At 49.6% G+C, this 23545-nt stretch overlaps 1 long non-coding RNA gene across 1 annotated transcript; it reads left to right on the top strand.

Annotated features, from left to right (window-relative positions):
- The first annotated feature begins 8025 nt into the window (after positions 1–8025).
- Positions 8026–18996, top strand: LOC147087623 (uncharacterized). Its single transcript, XR_015075436.1, has 2 exons — positions 8026–8207; positions 18259–18996. It is a non-coding gene; the product is annotated as an uncharacterized LOC147087623 (long non-coding RNA).
- The last annotated feature ends 4549 nt before the right edge of the window (positions 18997–23545 follow it).

Genomic DNA, 23545 nt, shown 5'->3' with positions numbered 1-23545 from the left:
AGTACGGCAAGGCTGAATGGCATTTATTTTAATGCAAGGAGTCTTACGAATAAGGTGGATGAACTGAAGTTGTTGACGAACACATGGGAGTATGATATTGTTGCTATCACGGAGACATGGTTGAGGGAGCGGCAAGACTGGCAGCTCAATATTCCGGGGTATAGAATCTTCAGGCGAGACAGAGGGGGGTGTAAAAGAGGAGGGGGTGTCGCAATATTAATTAAGGAGTCAATTACTGCTGTGAGGACCGATGATATATTAACAGGTTCCTCTAATGAGGCCATATGGGTTGAACTTAAAAACAAAAAGCGGGCAAGCACTTTGCTAGGAGTGTACTATAGGCCCCCTAACAGTCGGGGGAGATAGAGGAACAGATATGTAGGCAAATCTCAGGGAAGTGTGCAAATAATAGGGTAATAATAGTGGGAGATTTCAACTTCCCCAATATTAACTGGGATAGTCAGAGTGGGAAAGGCTTAGAGGGTGCAGAATTCTTAAAGTGCATCCAGGAGAGCTTTTTGAGCCAGCATGTAGAAAGTCCTACAAGAGAGGGGGTGGCACTGGTCTAATTCTAGGGAATGTGGCCGGGCAAGTGGTAGAAGTGTTAGTAGGTGAGCACTTTGGTGACAGTGACCATAATTCGGTGAGATTTAAGGTAGTCATGGAAAAGGACAAGGGTGGACCGGAAATAAAGGTTCTAAACTGGGGGAAGGCCGATTTTAATATAAGGCAGGATCTGGCCATTGTGGACTGGGATCAGCTACTTGAAGGAAAATCCACATCGGAGCAATGGGAGTCTTTCAGAAAAGAAATTGAGAGAGTACAATGGCAACATGTTCCCGTAAAGGTCAAGGGTGGGACCAACAAGCCCAGGGAACCTTGGATGTCAAGGGATATACGAGAATGGATTAGGACAAAAAGGGGGGCTTTTGGCAGATACAAAGGACTAAAGACAGAGGAAGGCCTAGAGGAGTATAAAAAATGAAGGGGGATACTTAAAAAATAAATTAGGAGAGCGAGGAGGGGTCATGAAATAACACTGGCGAGCAAAATAAAGGAAAATCCTTAGGTGTTTTATAAGTATATTAAGGGCAAGAGGATTACTACGGAAAGAGTAGGGCCCATTAGGGACCAAAATTGGCAAGCTGTGTGTAGAGCCAGATAATGTAGGTGGGGTTTTAAGTGAATTTTTTGCATCTGTGTTCACTATGGTGAAGGACGATGTAGACATAGAAATCGGGCAGGGGGACTGTGATATACTTGAACATATTAGCATCGAGAGGGAGGAGGTACTAGCGGTTTTAGCGGGATTAAAAGTGGATAACTCCCCAGGCCCGGACGAGATGTATCCCAGGCTACTATGTGAGGCAAAGGAGGAGATTGCAGGGGCTATGACACAAATTTTCAGAACCTCTCTGGCCACAGGGGATGTGCCAGAGGACTGGAGGACAGCTAATGTAGTACCATTATTCAAGAAGGGTAGTAGGGATAAACCAGGGAATTACAGGCCAGTGAGCCTAACATCAGTGGTAAGGAAATTATTGGAAAAAATTCTGAGGGACAGAATTAGTCTCCACTTGGAGAGGCAAGGATTAATTAGGGACAGCCAGCATGGCTTTGTCAAGGGAAGATCATGTCTGACCAATTTGATTGAATTTTTCGAGGGGGTGACTAGGTGTGTGGATGAGGGTAGTGCAGTGGATGCGGTTTACATGGAATTCAGTAAGGCTTTTGATAAAGTCCCGCATAGGAGACTGGTCAGGAAGGTAAGTGCCCATGGGATCCAGGGTGCCTTGGCACATTGGATCCAAAACTGGCTTAGTGGCAGAAGGCAGATGGTGATGGTGGAAGGTTGTTTTTGTGACTGGAAGCCTTTGTCCAGTGGGGATCGGTGCTGGGTCCCTTGCTGTTTGTGGTCTACATTAATGATTTGGATGTGAATATAAAGGGTATGATCAGTAAGTTCGCAGATGGCACGAAAATTGGTGGGGTGGTAAATAGCGAGGATGGAAGCCTCAGGCTACAGGACGATATAGATGGGTTGGTCAGATGGGCAGAACAGTGGCAAATGGAATTTAACCCTGAAAAGTGTGAGGTGATGCATTTTGGATTGACTAACAAGGCAAGGGAATACACAATGAATGGTAAGACCCTAGGAAAGACAGAGGATCAGAGGGACCTTGGTGTGCATGTACATAGATCCCTGAAGGCAGCAGAACAGGTGGATAAGGTGGTTAAAAAGGCATATGGGATGCTTGCCTTCATTAGCTGAGGCATAGAATATAAGAGCAGGGAGGTTATGATGGAGCTGTACAAAACGCTGGTAAGGCCACAGCTGGAGCACTGTGTGCAGTTCTGGTCGCCACACTATAGGAAGGATGTGATTGCTTTGGAGAGGGTGCAGAGGAGATTCACCAGGATGTTACCTGGGCTGGAGCGCTCCAGCTATGAAGAAAGGCTGGACAGGCTGGGGTTGTTTTCCTTGGAGCAGAGAAGGCTGAGGGGGGACCTGACTGAGGTGTACAAAATTATGAGGGGCATAGATAGGGTAGATAGTAAGGAACTTTCCCCTTAGTCGAGGGGTCAATAACAAGGGGGCATAGATTCAAGGTAAGGGGCAGGAGGTTTAGAGGGGATTTGAGGAAAATCTTTTTCACCCAGAGGGAGGTTGGAATCTGGAACTCACTGCCTGAAAGTGTGGTAGAGGCAGGAACCCTCACAACATTCAAGAAGCATTTGGATGAGCACTTGAAATGTCATAGCATACAAGGCTACAGACCAAATGCTGGATAATGGGATTAGATTAGACAGGGCTTGATGGCCGGCACGGACGCAATGGGCCGAAAGGTCTCTTTCTGTTCTGTATGACTCTATGACTCTATGACACTAGAATCGGGTGAGCACGTCCATCTGCTTATAATGGTTGTTTGGAGTTTTCAGCTGGACCAATAAACTATTTGGCAACGGTTTTAAGCTGAACATAAACACGGTGCTGAAGTATTTTCTCTCCAAAATAAAATGGTTTCTGCTGAATAAGTGTCTCTTGTTGCAGCACTCGCTTTCAGCCAGGAGATGGGACCAAACTCTAATAGTTTGGAGTGTGCAGATTGTGTCCACACATCCAGACCGCCGTGAGTCTGGTGCTGTCCGGGGAGCTGGCCAAGCACGGGGTGACCAAATACCTCAGCACCAAGTAAAACACTACACTTTACTGACAGAAATATAGAAATCACAACGGCTCCTTTAAGAGCCACCCACAGCCTCTCTGAAGGAGCCACCGGTTTACTGCACTGATTTGGTCAGTTTAGTCATTCCGGCTAACGTCCTGTCAATCTGGTGAGGAAATTATCAGAACAATAGTATAACTGCTCCAAATTAATGTCTGTCTCAGTTGAATGATATAATTATAAATAAAAGACTTTCAATTTTAAATTTGGTGGAATGTTTCAAACTTTATTTTAAAATTGATCAATTGTTAAGGAAATGGAATTCCAATCAAGCGACCAATCCGAAGTAGCCTCAGGATAGAGCGGGCACCGACAGTGAGAACTGGAATCTTTACAATCTATATTAACGATTTGGAGGAGGGGACCAAGTGCAACATATCCAAGTTTGCCGATGATACAAAGATGGGAGGGAAAGCAGTGAGTGAGGAGGACATAAAAAACCTGCAAAAGGACATAGACAGGCTAAGTGAGTGAGCAGAAATTAGGCAGATGGAATATAATGTTGGAAAGTGTGAGGTTATGCAATTTGGCAGAAAAAATCAAAGAGCAAGTTATTATCTAAATGGAGAGAAACTGCAAAGTGCTACAGTACAAAGGGATCTGGGGGTCCTGGTGCATGAAACACAGAAGGTTAGTATGCAGGTACAGCAGGTGATCAGGAAGGCCAATGGAATCTTGGCTTTTATTGCAAGGGGGATGGAGTATAAAAGCAGGGAAGTCTTGCTTCAGTTATACAGGGTACTGGTGAGGCCACACCTGGAATATTGCGTACAGTTTTACTTTCTGTGATAACTCCATTAAAAGCAACAAGGACTCAAAGAGGCAATATCATAGAATTAACACGAGTACTTTATTAACAACTGGGAAACACGTTTACAGACAGCCTGCCCCCACCCCAGGGAAGCTTTTAACTCAGCCACATTTGTGGGAGCAGAGGCCTCCTGCAGTGCTTGTACCTTCTCCTTTAGTGGATGGAGCCCGGTGGCGTCCACTCTGTGTCCCAGGAACACTGCCTCATTCTGCAGGAAAGTGCATTTACTCCTCTTGAGCCGGAACCCTGCCGTCTCCAATCTCTGTAGTACCTCTCTCAGAGTGCTCAGATGCTCCTGGTCAGTTCTTCCCGTCACCGGAATGTAATCCAGATAGATGGAAACATGTGGAATCCCTTGCAGTACACCTTCAATTGTACTCTGGAAGATAGCTGGACTAGATGGGACACCAAACGGTAAGCAGTTATATGTAAGCAAGCCCTTGTGTGTATTTATGGTGATATAATTCTTTGATTCGTCATCCAGTGTAATCTGCAAGTAGGCATGACTCATATCCAACTTTGTGAATTTCTTTCCCCCAGCCAGGTTTGCAAAGAGATCCTCTGTTTTGGGAATAGGATACTGCTCTAGATTGGACACTCAATTGACAGTCAATTTATAGTCTCCACAGAGTCTTACCGAATTGTCCGGTTTTAACACAGGTACTATGGGAGCTGCCCATTCCGAACATTTCACCGGCTCCAGTATGTTCTCTCTCAATAGACGGTCAAGCTCGGCCCCTACCTTTGGCTTCATGGCATAAGGCACAGGTCATTGTTTAAAAAACCTTCGCGGTGTCTCCTTGTCTACATAAATCTTAGCTGGGGGCCATTAGATGTGCCAAGTTTCTCCTTGAACACACTCTTATGCTCACTCAACACTTCTTGCAAGTCAACTGTTTGCCCGCATCTATTTGATGTACTGCTCCCCAGTCTAATTTAAGTTCTTTTATCCAGCCCCGACCTAACAGGTTTGGTCCGGTACCCGATATTATAACTACAGGTAGCTGTTCCACTGTGTCCCTGTGTTGCACAGTTACCTTAGCTGTACCTAATCTCGCTACTCGTTCACCTGTATATGTTTTAAGATGAAGGGAGCAAGGCTTTAACTCTGGAACCTTTGCACGGTTCCACAATTTTCAGTACTCTGCCTTGTTCATTATGGTCATGCCGCACCCTGTATCCACTTCAAAGTTCACCTTAGAGCCACTTACTGTCAGTTGCTATATGATAGGAGCCACTTTTGGAATGTTCTCTAACATGCTATACATTATGAACATGTCCTCTTCTTCCTCAGCTTCCCCACTGATGTGGAGTGCTCCATGTTTTTTCACTTCTCTCCCTTGGTTTTGCTGTCTTCCCCCTTTTGGTTTGGATTCCTCCACAGGTGATTTCACCCTGCAAGCTCGTTTTATGTGTCCTTGTTTCCCACACTTGTAGCACTTTTCCTCCAGAAACTGGCATTCAGTCGCCAGGTGATCGCCCTTGCATCTACAACACGCCTTCACAAGTTCACGTTGTAGTTTCTGAAGCATGTTCAACTTGTGCACAACAACCTGACATGCAACTTGCGTAGCATTAGCCCTGTCTGAACCCTGTATTTCTTTTACATCTCGGTTCACTGTCTCTGTGGCTTGTGCAAGTTCCAATGCATTTTCTTAAGTAAGTCCAGTCTCGGATAATAATCTACACTGCATTCAGTTGTCCATAATTCCGCAAACTAGCCTATCTCGCAGCATTTCCTTCAGGTTGTTCCCATAATTGCAATCTTGTGCTAATTTACGCAACACTGCTACATTGTCCATTATGCTCTCTTCCTCTTTCCTGTTCCTTGAATTAATCTAGAACCGCTGTAGAATCTTACTAGGCTTAGGGTTGAAATGTTATTTTAGCAAAGCCACTAATTCAACAAATGGTTTGTCTCCAGGCTTTTCAGGACTGAGCAGATTTTTCATCAAACTGTAGGTTTGGCTTCCCACTGAACTAAGCAGAATGGCTTTGCTTTTTCCGGCATCAATTATTTCATTTGCTTCAAAAAAATAACCCAACACTTCACAGTATTCTTCCCAGGTTTGTGCTTGATTATCAAAAGTGGAAACCATTGCTACCATGGCAGCCATGCTCTCTTGCAGCTTGTAGCTAACTTTAGCTCGTGATTTTGTTGTTTAAACATCCCGGCAGACTTTTCTTCTTTATGCAGCGTCCTTTAGTTGCCTCGTCGCCAAATGTGATAAATCCATTAAATGGAACAAGGACTCAAGCGTCGATATCATAGAATTAACACGAGTACTTTATTAACAACTGGGAAACATGTTTACAGCAGCCTGCATCAGTGTCCTGGCATTCCACCTTGTGCTGACCTAACAGGAAGCAAACCTCTGACCTTAACAGGAAGCAACCCTCTGACCTTAGTAGCAACATTGGCTACAGCACCACCTGGTGGATAACCTTAATCATAACATCCCAGATTACTATACTTTCCATATTTAAGAAAATATACACTTGCTCTCGAGGCAGTTCAGAGAAGTTTCACTCGGTTGATTCTGGGGATGGGGGGGTTGACTTATGAGGAATGGTTGAGTAGGTTGGGCCTCTACTCATTGGAATTCAGAAGAATGAGTGGTGATCTTATCGAAACATATAAGCCATGGTGTGGAGATGCCGGAGTTGGACTGGGGTGGACAAATGTAAGAAGTCACACAACACCAGATTATAGTCCAACAGCTTTATTTGAAGTCATAAGCTTTCGGAGCACTGCTCCTTCGTCACCTGATGAAGGAGCAGCGCTCTGAAAGCTTGTGAATTCAAATAAAGCTGTTGGACTATAACCTGGTGTTGTGTGACTTCTTACATTCGAAACATATAAGATTGTGAGGGGGCTTGATCGGGTGGATGCGGTGAGGATGTTTCCACTGATGGGTGAGACTAGAACTAGGGGGCATAATCTTAGAATAAGGGGCCGTCCTTTCAAATCTGAGATGAGGAGAAACTTCTTCAGAGGGCAGTAAATCTATGGAATTTGCTACCATGGAGAGCTGTGGAAGCTGCGACATTAAATAAATTTAAAACAGAGATAGACAGTTTCCCAGCAGATGAGGGAATTAGGGGTTACAGGGAGCGGGCAGGGAAGTGGACGTGAGTCGAGGTTCGGATCAGCCATGATCGTATTGAATGGCGGAGCAGGCCCAAGGGGCCTTATGGCCTACTCCTGCTCCTACTTCTTATGTTCTTATGTTATGTTTATCATTACAGTCCATCCAGTGACTTCCCTGAAACCCTTGAATACCACATTCCCCGACAGTATCTGTGCAGGAAGCAAACTTCAGAAGGAGAATAATCTCACAAGTTGGCCTCTTGTCACAGCAGTTCAGTTTAACCTATTGTGAGGTGGAAATCTCCGGTTCCCCGTCACACCATCTGTGTGATATATAAAAGCTGAATGGAAACAGAACACTGAGCGCATGGACACCCAGGAAGACTAAAAGAGCATTTCACTCTGAGGGGAGAATACAGGGTCCGGGCCAAAGAGTGACTTGTAACTCCATAATCCTTATAATTCTGAAGCTATTCCCCACCCCAATATATCCCCGCTCCCGGTCCCAGGGCCCTGTTCTCTCTCTGAGGCGGTGGGTGGCTCTGAGAAGAGCCTTTGTTTTGTGCCCTGGATGTTGTCACTAATTACTTTACTGTGGCGCTTGGCTCCGCCTTTTCCCAGTCCTTTGCCTCCTCTACCTCTTCCAGCTATGACGATTCCTCACAGGAATATAAACTGAATGATAAATACTCGGCGTCCTGATGTATTTATGAAGCCAGCCCGGATCTGATTGAGAAAGGCAGAGTGTGAGAGAGGCTGGGAGGAGACAGAATCAGAGTGACAAGCTGAGCAGAGACAGCATCCTCTGAGCTTCAGCTCCGCCTCCAGCTTTCACGCTTCAGCATTTAAATATTTGCCTGCTCCTCCCCCTCTCCCCGCACAAGCGACAGGAAGGGCCCATGCGAGCTCCCCTCCCCCAGCTCTACCAGCGGGTGCTGTTTGCTTGGTGCTCGGCTGATGATCACTGAACACATCATGGAGCGGAGATATCACGGGCCCGAGTAAGGGAGAAAACAGCAGCCTCTTCACAGCAACACATCGCATTGGGACTGTGTCCACAGATGGGCTTTGAGTTGGGGTAATTTTTTTTTAATTCATTGATGGGATGTGGGCGCCGCTGGCTGGCTAGGCCTGCATTTAGTGCCCATCCCTAATTGCCCTTGAGAAGATGGTGGTGAGCCGCCTTCTTGAACCGCTGCAGTCCATATGGTGTAGGTACACCCACAATGCTGTTAGGAAGGGAGTTCTAGGATTTTGGCCCAGCGACAGTGAAGGAACGGCGATACAGGTCCAAGTTAGGATGGTGTGTGACTTGGAGGGAAACTTGTCGGTGGTGCTGTTCCCATGCGTCTGCTGCCCTTGTCCTTCTAAATGGTAGAGGTCACGTGTGTGGAAGGTGCTGTTGAAGGAGCTTTGGCGAGTTGCTGCAGTGCATCTTGTAGATGGTACACACTGCAGCCACAGTGCGCCGGTGGTGGAGGGAGTGAATGTTAAATGTGGTGGATGTTGTTCCAATCAAGCGGGCTGCTTTATCCTCAATGGTGACGAGATTCTTGAGTGTTGTTGGAGCTGCACTCATCCAGACAAGTGGAGAGTATTCCATCACACTCCTGACTTTTGCCTTGTAGATGGTGGAAAGGCTTTGGGGAGTCAGGAGGTGAGACACTCGCCGCAGAATTCCCAGCCTCTGGCCTGCTCTTGTAGCCACAGTATTTATATGGCTAGTCCAGTTCAGTTTCTGATCAATGGTAACCCCCAGGATGTTGATAGTGGTGGATTCAGCGATGGTAATGCCATTGAATGTCAAGGGGAGATGGTTAGAGTCTTGCTTGTTGGAGATGGTCATTGCCTGGCACTTGTGTGATGCGAATGTTACTTGCCACTTCTCAGCCCAAGTCTGAATGTTGTCCAGGTCTTGCTGCATATGGACACGGACTGCGTCAGTATCTGATGAGTCTCGAATGGTGCTGAACAGTGTGCAATCATCAGCGAACATCCTCACTTCTGACCTTATGATGGAGGGAAGGTCATTGATGAAACAGCTGAAGATGGTTGGGCCTAGGACACTGCCCTGAGGAACTCCTGCAGTGATGCCATGTGATTCAGATGAATGACCTCCAACAACCACAGCCAACTTCCTTTGTGCTAGATATGATTCCAACCAATGGAGAGTTTTCCCCTTGATTCCCATTGACTTCAGTTTTGCTAGGGCTCCTTGATGCCACACTCGATCAAATGCTGCCTTGATGTCAAGGGCAGTCACTCTCACCTCACCTCTTGAGTTCAGCTCTTTTGCCCATGTTTGGACCAAGGTTGTAATGAAGTCAGGATCTGAGTGGCCCTGGCAGAGCCCAAACTGGGTGTCAGTTAGCAGGTTATTGCTGAGTAAGTGCCGCTTGATAGCAGTGTCGATGACACCTTCCATCACATTGCTGATGATTGAGAGTAGACTGATGGGATGGTAATTGGCCGGGTTGGATTTGTCCTGCATTTTGTAGACAGGACATACTTGCGCAATTTTCCACATTGCCGGGTAGATGCCAGTGTTGTAGCTGTACTGGAACAGCTTGTCTAGGGGCGCAGCTAGTTCTGGAGCACAAGTCTTCAGTACTATGGCCGGAATGTTGTCAGGGCCCATAGCATTTGCAGTATCCAGTGTCTTCAGCCGTTTCTTGACATCATGTGGAGTGAATTGAATGGGCTGAAGATTGGCATCTGTGATGCTGGGGACCTCAGGAGGAGGCCGAGATGGATCATCCACTCGGCACTTCTGGCTGGAGATAGTTGCAAATGCTTCAGCCTGGTCTTTTGCACACACGTGCTGGGCTCCACCATCATTGAGGATGGGGATATTTTTGGAGCCTCCTCCTCCTGTTAACTGTTTAATTGTCCACCACCACTCACAACTGGATGTGACAGGACTGCAGAGCTTTGATTTGATCCGATGGTTGTGAGATCGCTTAGCTCTGTATATCGCATGTTGCTTCCATTGTTTGGCATGCAAGTAGTCCTGTGTAGTAGCCTCACCAGGTTGACACCTCATTTTTCGGTATGCCGGGTGCTATTCCCGGCATGCTCTCCTGCACTTTTCGTTAAACCAGGGTTGATCTCCAGGCTTGATGGTAATGGTAGAGTGAGGGATATGCCAGGCCATTAGGTTACAGATTGTGATTGAATACAATTCTGCTGCTGCTGATGGCCCACAGCGCCTCATGGATGCCCAGTTTTGAGTTGCCAGATCTGTTCGAAATCTGTCTGTAAAGAAATCTGTTTGTCTTGATCCTGTATTCGTTTGGCACTCATGTATATTACCCTCCCCCACTGTGTATAGTTTCACTTCCTCTTTCCCGACTAACCTGGGAGGTTCCAGGTCTTGGCTCTTGGCTCCGCCCCTGACTTCTCTTACATAAAGATCCCAGGATCTGTGTGACTCATTCCTGTGAACTTTTCGGCGTGTTGAGGGTTAGCTCTGATCTTAGTGATTATAAGTCAACTTGTTTAAGTCTATAACTTCTAGTTTTGTGGTTATTGAAGGCCCATCAATTTTAATCACTGAAGAATACTAGGATGGATCGACTCCTAAAACCAGAGCGCCTGGACTTGAATCCACATTCTGCTGAAGCATCAAATCAATTTGGACACTGGCTCAAATGCTTCGAACTCTTCGCGAGGGCCTCATCCGCTAGCGAGGTAGGTAAACTGAGTGTACTGACTACTCGCGTAAGTCATTGGATTTATTCGTTCATCCGGGACGCCACCTCTTACACGGAGGCCATCACTATCCTCAAGGCCCAAAACCAGAGGCCGGTAAACGAAGTGTACACCAGACATCTGCTGGCTACACGCAGGCAGCGACCAGAGGAATCAATGGACGATTTCTTACAGGGCCTAAAGGACCTGGTCCGGGACTGTAACTGCAAGGCCGTGACGGCCAACGCATACTCTGATGAATTGGTCCGCGATTCCTTCATCACGGGCCTCAAATTGAATTATATCCGGCAGAGACTGCTGGAGAAGGAGGTCCTGGACTTAAAAAAGGCAGTGGCCATTGCACGATCACTGGACGTGGCCCAGAAAAATTCTGAATCTTATTCTTCCGGCCATGCGGCCCTCACCGCCTCGTGCGTGCCGAGGGGGCCGCCATCTTGGAATCAGCCATCTTCCCCATCCAGGTCTCAGACCGGCTCTACGCCGCCGGAGTCCCCACACAGTAGTTCACCCAGGAGTCCTACTACAGCGGCAATGCCTCGAGGCCCGAAATGCTACTTCTGCGGCCAGGCCAAGCACCCCAGACAACGATGCCCAGCGAAGGATGCTACATGCTTCAAATGTAAGAAAAAGGGGCATTTTAGCAAAGTCTGCAGGGGGAATCTGATTTCCAACTCCGTCACCGCCTCGTGCGTGCCATGCGGGCCGCCATCTTGGGATCCACCATTTTTTCCCGACTCAGTGGCCGCCCAGGACCCAACAGTGGCTTCGATCATGGTGGATCAATCCAGGCCACACCCGTTGACAAAATCCATGATGGACATACAGTTAAACGGGAATTTAACAAAATGTTTAATTGACTGTGGGAGTACCGAGAGTTTTATCCACCCTAGCTGGTACAGCGGCACTCATTAATGGTAACCCCTACACGGAGCAGAATTACTATGGCTGCTAAGCCCCACATTTCGGACATTTGGCGCAACTGTGTGGTAACACTGACTGTAAAAGGCACGGACTACAAGGATTTTAAACTACTTGTGCTGCCAGAACTCTGTGTTAATGTAATCTTGGGCCTGGACTTCCAGTGCCACTACGAAAGTGTCATGCTGGCATATGGCGGGTCCCAGCCGCCACTCACAGTCTGTGGCCTATCAACCTTAAAAATCAGCCTGCGCTCTTTATTTGCTAATCTCGCTCCGAACTGTAGGCCCATACCGACAAAAAGTAGACGGTACAGTCTGGAAGACAGACACTTTATCAAGGCGGAAGTGGACAGACTCCTGCGGGAAGGCATTATTGAATGCAGTACCAGACCGTGGCATGCCCAAGTAGTCATAGTTAAAAATAGCGAAAAGAAACGGATGGTAATTGACTACAGCCAGGCTGTTAATATTTATACCCAGCTGGACGCCTAACCTTTACCCCGCATATCAGAAATGGTCAACCAGATTGGGCAATACCAAGTCTTCTCGACTATCGACCTCAAATCCGCATATCACCAGCTCCCCATTAGAACAGAGGACCGCCCATACACCGCCTTCGAGGTGAACGGGCGCCTCTACCATTTTCTCTGAGTGCCCTTCGGGGAAACAAATGGGGTCTCGGTCTTCCAACGTGAGATGGACCGCATGGTTGACGAGAATAAACTACAAGCTACCTACCCCTATCTGCACAATGTCACTATCTGCGGGCACAACCAGCAAGACCACGATCTAAATCTTGCGAGACTTTTAAAAACTGCCCTAAAGCTGAATCTAACCTACAATGAAGACAAATGTGTCTTCAACACAACCCATCTCTGTATCCTCGGCTGTGTGGTGGAAGATGGGGTAATTGGACCGGACCCTGACCGACTACGCCCCCTAAAGGAACTGCCCCTGCCACACAATACCAAAGCTTTAAAAAGGTGCCTGGGATTTTTTTCGTATTATGCCAAATGAGTGCCCAATTACTCTGATAAGGCCCGACCCCTCATTAAATCGACGTCCTTCCCACTATCAGCTGAAGCTCGGGAGTCTTTCACCAGTATTAAACAGGACATTGAAAGGGCTGCAGTGTGTGCAGTGGACGAATGCATTCCCTTTCAAGTCAAAAGCCATGCGTCAGACTTTGCCTTAGCTGCGACCCTCAATCAGGCTGGGAGACCTGTGGCCTTCTTCTCCCGAACCCTTCAGGGACCTGAAATCAGGCACTCTCCTTCGAGAAGGTGGCACAGGCAATAGTGGAGGCAGTGCGGCGCTGGAGACACTACCTAGCTGGCAAACGTTTCACCCTGCTCACCGACCAGCGGTCGGTGGCTTTCATGTTTAATAACAAACTGTGGTAAACCACTGTTTGTATTCCACTGTGTACATGTCTGCACATGCCTCGGCTGACTCCTCCCACGAGTCCAGGTATAAAGGTGACTGCTCCACAGTCCCTCTGTATTCTGGACTGGTCGACCACTCGAGGCACACCTTCATTCTCTTGTTAATAAAAGCCTGTTCGTTACTCGCTTAACCTCAGTCTTTTGAGTGATTGATAGCGCATCAATTTTATTAACAAGATTTTTTATAATGGAGAAGATCCTCACACCAGCATGCCTAGACTTAGACCATCGGGAGGCGGACGCATCCACCAAGTTTGCTCACTGGCTTAGGTGCTTTGAAAAATTCCTGATCGTCTCCGCTGCAACGGTCAAATCGGATGGGGACAAACTGGATGTCCTGAACTCCAAAGTGAACCACCGAGCGTACTCGGTCATCCAGGACGCGACCTCGTACACGGCTGCTATCAAGCTCCTCAAGGACCAGTACACGCGCCCAGTGAACGAGGTGTATGCCAGGCACCTCCTGGGGAATCGACCGAGGAATACCTTAAGGCACTGTCTGTGCTCGGCCGGGCCTGGTGTTGCAAGGATGTAAAGGCCACCGTGTACATAGAGGAACTTATCCGGGATGCTTTTGTAGCGGGCCACAGGTCCAATTACACCCGACAGCGAATGTTGGAGCAGAGTGACCTCGACCTCAACAAGGCCTTGGAACTCGCACTATCATTGGACGCAGCCTACCGGGGCATGGATGCCTACTCCTCTGCACCGTGGACGCCACAGGGAACGACAGCCTGGGACATGGTAGGACCGTCTCATAGCGCCGTGCCACCCCAGCCACACCCCAGCAACGGCCCAACTACCGCAGCAGTGTCCCAAGGCCAGAAATGCTACTTCTGTGGCCAGTCCAAACACCCCAGAGCGCGCTGCCCGGTGAAAAATGCGATCTGCTCGGGCTGCGGGAAGAAGGGACACTACGCCAGTGTCTGCAGGGCCGAAGCCACCCCGAACCCCAGCAGCGCCGCGTGTGGGCCGTGCGGGCCGCCATCTTGTGCCTCCCCAGCCATGTGCGAACCACCGGAGCAGCAGCCATTTTGGACGCCTCCAGCCACATGGGGATCATGGACGCCGCCATCTTGGACGCCAGCCGGGACACAGCAGGCCCCCAACACCGCCTCATCTGATACCCGCAACGACAAACCGACCCCTACGCTGGCCTCCGTTACGCTGGACCAAGCGAGACCGCACCAACTGGCCCGGTCCACAATGGACATTAAGGTAAATGGTCATGAAACAATCTGCCTTTTTGACTCTGGGAGCAGGGAGAGCTTCATCCACCCCGACATGGTGCGGCGTTTCTCTCTCCCAGTCCTGCCTGCGCACCAGCGGATTTCTATGGCCTCCGAGTCCCAGTCGGCGGACATTGGCGGCTACTGCGTGGTGACACGCTTAGTAGACGGGACTGTGTACGATAATTTTAAACTTCTTGTCCTGCCCCACCTCTGCGCTGCCGTTCTACTGGGGTTAGATTTTCAGTGCCGCCTTAAAAGTGTTACAATGGCGTACGGTGGACCCCTCCCCCCACTCACAGTCCACAGCCAGCAGCTTCCAAATTGCCCACCGCGCACCAAGTGCAACCTCTCCACACTCAGAGTCACCCCCCCCCACTGTTTGCTAACCTCACACCCGAGTGTCAGCCCATCGCCACAAAGAGCAGGCGATACAGTGCCGGGGAAAGGGTTTTCATTAAAACCAAAGTGGAGCGGCTCCTGAAGGAGAGGATTATTGAGGGCAGCACCAGCCCCTGGCGAGCCCAGGTTGTGGTCATTAAGACCGGCGAGAAGCAGCGCCTGGTCATCGACTACAGCCAGACAATAAATCGCTACAGCCTGCTGGACGCTTACCCACTCCCCCGCATAGCTGATATGGTCAACCAGATTGCGCAGTACCGCATCTTCTCGACCATTGACCTGAAATCAGCGTACCACCAGCTACCTATCCGCCCTGAGGACCGCCAGTATACTGCCTTGGAGGCAAACGACCGCCTCTATCACTTCCTTAGGGTTCCGTTTGGCGTCACCAATGGGGTCTCCGTCTTCCAAAGGGAGATGGACCGGATGGTCGATCAAAATGCGTTGCAGGCCACTTTCCCATATCTGGACAATGTGACCATCTGCGGCCATGACTTGCAGGACCATGACGCAAACCTCGAAAAATTCCTCTGCACCGCCCAACTCCTGAACCTGATGTATAACAAGGAGAAGTGCATATTCCACACAACCCGCCTCGCCATCCTTGGCTGTGTTGTGGAACACAGAGTCATCGGTCCCGGCCCCGACCGGATGCGTCCCCTTATGGAACTCCCACTGCCCCACTGCCTCAAGGCCCTGAAGAGGTGCCTAGGGTTTTTCTCCTATTACGCCCAGAGGGTCCCCTACTAAGTGGACAAGGCCCGTCCGCTGATCAAGTCCACCTCTTTTCCCTTGACGGCAGAGGCCCGCTTAGCCTTCCACCATATCAAGGAAGACATTGCCAAAGCCACCATGCACGCAGTGGACGAATCCATCCCCTTCCAGGTGGAAAGTGACGTGTCCGACTTTGCCCTGGCCGCTACCCTTAATCAGGCGGGGAGACCCGTCGCTTTCTTTTCACAACCCCTCCAGGGCCCGGAGACCAGACACTCCGCTGTTGAGAAGGAGGCCCAGGCTATTGTGGAGGCTGTGCATCATTGGAGGCACTACCTGGCCGGAAAACGATTTACCCTGCTCACTGACCAGCGTTCAGTTGCTTTTATGTTTAACAACAAGCAGAGGGGCAAAATCAAAAACGACAAGATCTTGAGGTGGAGAATCGAACTTTCCACCTACAATTATGAGATCTTGTACCGGCCCGGGAAGACCAATGAACCCCCGGATGCTCTATCGCGTGGCACCTGCGCCAGCGCGCAGATCGATAGACTGCGGGCCCTCCACAATGACCTCTGCCACCCGGGGGTCACCAGGTTCTTCCACTTCATCAAGGCCCGCAACCTGCCTTACTCCATTGAGGACGTCAGGACCATGACCAGGAACTGCCAAGTCTGTGCTGAGTGCAAACCGCACTTTTATAGACCAGACAGGGCTCACCTGATAAAAGCCACTCGCCCCTTCGAGCGCCTGAGCGTTGATTTTAAAGGGCCTCTCCCCTCCTCCGACCACAATGTGTACTTCCTCAACATTATTGATGAGTACTCCCGTTTCCCGTTCGCCATCCCCTGCCCGGACATGACCAGTGCCATGGTCATTAAATGTCTGAACGACCTCTTCACCCTGTTCGGTTTCCCAAGCTATATCCATAGCGACAGGGGCTCATCATTTATGAGCGACGAACTCAGCCAGTACCTGCTCGCTAGGGGTATTGCCACAAGCAGGACCACCAGTTACAACCCCCGGGGGAACGGACAGGTGGAAAGAGAGAATGTGACAGTTTGGAAGGCTGCCCTGCTAGCCTTAAAGTCTAGGGGCCTTCCGACCTCCAACTGGCAGGATGTGCTCCCCGATGCGCTCCACTCTATTCGGTCACTGCTCTGCACTGCCACTAATGCCACCCCTCATGAGAAAATGTTTGTCTTCCCAAGGAAGTCCACATCGGGGACATCGCTACCGCCATGGCTGACGTCCCCAGGGCCGGTCCTACTGAGAAGACACGTGAGGACCCATAAAACGGACCCCCTGGTCGAGAGGGTCGACCTCCTCTACACCAACCCCCAGTATGCTTACATTTCGTGCCCGGACGGGCGGGAGGACACAGTCTCCATATGAGACCTTGCATCCTCGGGGGCCCCAGTAACCCACTACCCACTACCACACCCCCACGATCCAATGTCCAACCCCAGCAGACAGCACGCCTGGGCCCTGCAACCCGCTCGACACCCACGAGGACTACACACCAGTGCCCCAGCCTACGTGGGACTCGACGCCATAAGCTTCACTACCCCTGCCGTCGCCACATCGATCACAGCAGCAGACAAGACCTCCGGAGAGACTCCAATACATAAACTTTTAATACACTCCACCCCGCCGGACTCATTTTTAAACAAGGTGTGAATGTGGTAAACCACTGTTTGTATTCCACTGTGTACATGTCTGTACATGCCTCGGCTGACTCCTCCCACGAGTCCAGGTATAAAGGTGACTGCTCCACAGTCCCTCTGTATTCTGGACTGGTCGACCACTCGAGGCACACCTTCATTCTCTTGTTAATAAAAGCCTGTTAGTTACTCGCTTAACCTCAGTCTTTTGAGTGATTGATAGCGCATCACAAACAAAGGGGGAAAATCAAGAATGACAAAATACTCAGGTGGAGGATCGAACTATCCACGTTCGACTATGATATTATGTACAGGCCGGGAGCCCTTAATGAACCCCCAGACGCCCTATCGCGGGGAATGTGTGCCAGCATTCATACGGACAAATTACAGGGTCTCCACAACGACCTCTGTCACCCAGGGGTCACCCGACTATACCATTTTATAAAGTCCCGCAATCTGCCCCACTCCATCGAGGAGGTCAGGGCAATGACCAGAGCCTGCTGCATCTGTGCGGAATACAAGCCTCGTTTCTACAGGCCTGACCATGCACACCTTATCAAAGCCACATGGCCATTCGAGCGCCTAAGTCTGGACTTCAAGGGACCCCTTCCCTCTGCCGACCGTAACGTATACTTCCTCAATATCATTGATGAATATTCCCACTTCCCCTTCGCCATTCCCTGCCCAGACATGACCAGTGCCATGGTCATCAAGTGTCTCTGTAATCTATTCTGCATGCTTGGCATGCCGAACTACATACACAGCGATAGGGGGACGTCATTCATGATTGACGAGCTGTGCCAGTTCTTGCTCTCGAAGGGGATAGCCACTAGCAGAACCACTAGCTACAACCCCCGGGGTAATGGGCAAGTGGAAATGGAGAATGCTACTGTTTGGAAGGCTGTCACGTTAGCCTTAAAGTCAAATGTCCTTCCGACCTCCCGCTGGCAGGAAGACCTCCCAGACGTGCTCCACTCCATAAGGTCTCTGTTATGTACTGCCACTAACGCTACCACTCACGAAAAGATGTTCGTTTTCCCCCAGAAATCCACCTTGGGCATATCTCTACCCGCATGGCTGATGTCTCCGGGGACAGTACTATTGCGGAAGCACGTGAGAGGCCATAAAACGGACCCCCTTCTGGAAAAGGTACAGCTCCTCCATGCAAACCCTCAGTACGCCTATATCGAATAATCTGATGGGCGAGAGGACACTGTTTCCATAAAAGACCTCGCTCCCTCAGGGAGCGGAGAGAACGATGGGAGACTACCCGATGAAGACCTACACTACAAAGAGACAGGACGCCCAGAGGTATCAATACCCAACTTTAACCTGGAGGACACTGCAGATAACCTGGAAGACACTGCGAAGGCCCGGACAGTGGAGGAACCAAAATCCACTCCCCTAGAGGCACCCCAACCGGCTTTGTGCCAATCACTGAGAACTGCAAAACCTCCTGACAGACTCACTTATACCAACTTTTAAGAAACATCACCCCGATAGACTAAATCTATAGAATGGGATGAATGTAATGAAATCTGTTTGTCTTGATCCTGTATTCGTTTTGCACTCATGTATATTACCCTCCCCCACTGTGTATAGTTTCACTTCCTCTTTCCCGACTAACCTGGGAGGTTCCAGGTCTTGGCTCTTGGCTCCGCCCCTGACTTCTCTTACATAAAGATCCCAGAATCTGTATGACTCATTCCTGTGAACCAGTCGGCGTGTTGAGATGTTAGCTCTGATTTTACTGATTAAAAGCCAACTTGTTTAAGTCTATAACTTCTAGTTTTGTGGTTATTGAAGGCCCATCACTGTCCCATTTAGCACAGTGGTAGTGCCACACAACACAGTGGAGGGTATCCTCAACATGAAGACGGGACTTCATCTCCACAAGGACTGTGCGGTGGTCACTTCCACCAATGCTGTCGTGGACAGATGCATCTGCATCAGGTAGATTGGTGAGGACGAGATCAAGTAGGTTTTTCCCTCTTGTTAGTTCCCTCACGATCAGTCGCAGACCCAGTCTGGCAGCTATGTCCTTTAGGACTCGGCCAGCTCGGTCAGTTGTGGTGCTACCGAGATAATCTTGGTGATGGACATTGAAGTCCCCCACCCAGAGGATATTTGTGCCCTTGCTACTCTCAATGCTTCTTCCAATTGGTGTTCAACATGAAGGAGTACTGAATCATCAGCTGAGGGAGGGCGGTAGGTGGTAATCAGCAGGAGGTTTCCTTGCCAATGTTTGACTTGATGCCATGGGATCTCATGGGGTCCTGAGTCAATGTTGAGGACTCCCAGGGCTACTCCCTCCCGGCTGTATACCACGGTGCCACCACAGTGTCAGTGGGACAGGACATACCCAGGGATGGTGATGGTGGTGTCTGGGACATTGGTTGTAAGGTATGATCTGGTAATTATGACTATGTCAGGCTGTTGCTTGACTAGTCTGTGGGACTGCTCTCCCAAGTTTGGCACAAGCCCCCAGGTGTTGGTAAGGAGGACTTTGCAGGGTCGACAGGGCTGGGTTTGCCGTTGTCGTTATTGTTTCCGGTGCCAAGCTCGATGCCGGGTGTTCCATCCGGTTTTATTCTTATTATTGATTTTCATAGCGGTTGTTTACAACTGAATGGCATGCTAGGCCATTTCAGAGGGCATTAAGAGTCAACCACAACCAGGTAAGGATGGCAGATTTCCTTTCCTAAAGGACATTAGTGAACTAGATGGGTTTTTGCCTCAATTGACAAAGGTATCATGGTCACCATTACTAAGACTAACATTTTAATTCCAGAATTAAGTTGAATTGAATTTAAATTCCACCAGCTGTCGTGGTGGGATTTGAACCCGTATCCTCAGAGCATTTAGACTAAGCCTCTTGGCTTACTAGTCTAATGAAATAACCACTACGCCACCTCCTCCTCCTCAGCGGCAGCTTGGAACAGGAACTAGTTCTGTAACATGGAGTGAGTGGGGGAAGGGAGAGGCCATTCTCGGTCTGTGTGTGTACAGTGTAAGGTAACAAAGAAAGTAAATCACCTCGCTCTTTCAAATCATTGCTGCTTTCTTCCCCCAAATCAGTAGTGAATGTTCCTGAATCGGTTCAAGTCTTACCGTATCTGTTGCTCTAGGGCAGCGAACAGTGGAAAGTCAGCCTGACTGTGAGGATGTGGGCAGTTTCACAAAGTGCATTTATTTCAGGCAGTAGGTGAGATGTGTGAAAGATCACATTTCAAAAATCGGTTATTTTTTTGGTGCGATGTGTTCTCCAGAAACGTATTGCTGGAGATGGGGAGATACATTGTGAGTCCCCCAGATACACCAGGATCCGGGTTCTGTGGCAGTCTGTTAATTTCACAGGCCTTCAACTCGCTTTCAATAGACTGAAAACAATTGTTGTACTGACCAGGTGCCTGTGGTTATATTCCAAGAAGCGTTCCTGAACTTTATATGTCGTCCCTTGGGAGTGGGAGGTATAAACCTGGACTGTGCCAATCGGATGCTGTCAGTCATGATCCAGTGCTGGGTTTGTGTTGTGTCTGGATGCTGATAACTTACTATAGAACCGTTCTACACACCTGGTGTGGTGAATCTGAGTGCCGCAGTGCTGCAGTGAAGTCAGACAATGTAACTTTGTATCACGGTTGCACATACCAGAAACTGACAAGAACATGACAAAAACCCCATTCACGTACCAGAAACAGACAGGTTCAGGACAAAACACAACTCACATACCAGAAACTAATAGGTACAAGCAAAATCCCACTTACATACCAGAAACTGACAGAAACAGGACAAAATCACAGTCATATTCCAGAAATTGACAGGAACAGGGCAAAACCCCTTTGACAGACAAAAAATGACAGGTACAGGACAATATCCTATTCACATACGAGAAATTGACAGGCTCAGCACAAACCCACTCACATATCAGTAACTGGCAAGTTCAGGACAAACCTTCACTCACATATCAAAATCTTATAGTTAAAGGTCAAAACCCCACTCATAACAGGTACAGATAGGTACAGGGCAAAACTCCACTCATATCAGAAACTGACAGGTACACGAGAAAACCAGTCACATACCTGAAACTGCCAGGTACAGGACAAAGCCCCACTCATATACCAGTTACTGATAGGTACAGGACAATACTCTACTCACATATTAGAAATAGAGAGGTTCAGGACAAAACTCCACTCACTTAACAGAAACGGACAGGTACAGGTCAAATCCTCACTCACATACCAGAAACTGACAGGTGCTGAAAAATCCCACTCACATATCAGAAACTGAAAGGTACAGGAGAAAACACCACTCATAACAGGTACAGATAGGTACAGGGCAAAACTCCACTCATATCAGAAACTGACAGGTACACGAAAAAACCAGTCACATACCTGAAACTGCCAGGTACAGGACAAAGCCGCACTCATATACCAGTTACTGATAGGTACAGGACTAAACTCTACTCACATATCAGAAACTAGCTGGAGTGCCCGGCGGTGCTGAGGGTTTTTTGAGGGGATGTTGTTGTTGGAAGAGAGAGAGAGAGAGACTGGGGGGGAGAGAGAGAGACTGGGGGGGAGAGAGAGAGAGGGAGGCTGGGTTGAAGAGAGAGAGAGAGAGAGACTGGGAGGTGAGACAGAGGGAGAGAGAGAGACTGGGGGGGAGAGAGAGAGAGACTGGGGGGAGAAGAGAGAGACGGGGGGAAGAGAGAGAGAGAGACTGCTGGATTTAGTTTGGGATTAGCCTGGAGAGAGAGGGGGAAGGAGCGCCTCAGGCCTGGCCCGATGGACCACTGCGAAGGAAGGAAGGAAGGAAGAAGGTGAGCTCTCCCTCCCTCTCCCACCCCCTCACTCTTTCCCTCCCTCACCCTCTCTCTCTCCCTCCCCCTGTCTCTCCCTCCCTCCCCTCTCCACTCCCTCCATGCCCCTCTCCTCACCCTCCCTCCCCCTCCCTCCCTCTGCCTCGCCTCTCCTCCCCTTCCCCTCCCGTTCACCCTCCTCCCTCTTCCCCCCTTCCCCCTCCTCCCTCTTCCCCCCCCTCCCCCTACTCCCTTTTCGACCCTCCCCTACTCCCTCTTCCCCCCTCCCCCTACTCCCTCTTCCCCCCTCCCGCACTCCCTCTTCCCCCTCCTCCCTCTTCCCCCCCCTCCTCCCTCTTACCCCCTCCCTCTTCACCCCCTCCCCCTTCCTCTTACCCTCTCCCCTCCCCCCTCTCCCCTCCCCGAGCCCTCATTCCCCCCTCTAATCCCTCTTTCCGCCCTGGGGGCCGGGCCTCGGCACCTGGATGAACGCGTTCCCCTGGACGTTTTTGGCGGCCTCGGCCATCACCGTGATGCCGTTGGCCGAGGCGAAGATGGTGATCTGGTCGGCTTTCCGCCCCAGGGCCCGGCCTCGGCACATGGATGAGCGCGTTCCACTGGACACTTTTGGCGGCCTCGGCCGTCACCCCGATGCCATTGGCCGAGGTGAAGACGGCGACGTGGTTGTGGAAATGAACGGCCTTCAGCAGCTTCGACAGGTTCCGGGCACACCGGGAATCCGCTGAACTCGAGGCCCAGGCTTCCCACCCTGCTAGGGCCGCAGCTCCGCGCATCCACGACAATAAAGAGAGATTCCTAAATATTAAATTTCAGGTTTTTAAGCACCCCATAGCTAAGAAGAGAACTGCACAAAAGAACCTAACGGGGTACACATTGAAAGTGGGAAAAATAAACACACAGAAAGTGGGAAAAATAAATCATTAGTTTGGAATCAAGATGGCGGCAACTCACCTCAGCTCAGAACAATTAGGCCTGCCCACACACGCAATGAAGCGCCCCTCGTGACGCACCGATTGGTCAACCATCAGGTTAATCCCCTGTACGATTGGTCAACCATCACGTCACTTAACGCTAATGAGCGGAATGTTGCTGGTTTTTGAAACTTTTTTGTATACTGTCCGAACAATCTTTGTCTGACCAAAACGTAAATATGCCTATTAGACTCCCCTAATGATAAGCTTTCTTTTGATATGACATATGTGTAGGTACGCTCTATAACTTTTGATTGTATAGCCGGACAGACAGACAGACAGACAAACTCTTTTATATATACTAGCTGGAGTGCCCGGCGGTGCCGAGGCTTTTTTGAGGGCATGTTGTTGTTGAAGAGAGAACGAGAGCGACTGAGGGGAAGAAAGAGAGTGACTGGGGGGAAGAGAGAGAGTGACTGGGGGAAGAGAGAGAGCGACTGGGGGGAAGAGAGAGAGCGACTGGGGGGAAGAGAGAGAGCGACAGGGGGGAAGAGAGAGAGCGACTGAGGGGAAGAGAGAGAGCGACTGGGGGGAAGAG

This window comes from Somniosus microcephalus, unplaced genomic scaffold, assembly GCF_052327205.1.
Source record: "Somniosus microcephalus isolate GS21.2 unplaced genomic scaffold, FLI_Smic_1.0 unresolved_chr5, whole genome shotgun sequence".
In the NCBI taxonomy this organism is placed as follows: domain Eukaryota; kingdom Metazoa; phylum Chordata; class Chondrichthyes; order Squaliformes; family Somniosidae; genus Somniosus; species Somniosus microcephalus.
The sequence above is the reverse complement of the archived record's forward strand: the minus strand, read 5'-3'. Positions and strand labels throughout refer to the sequence as shown.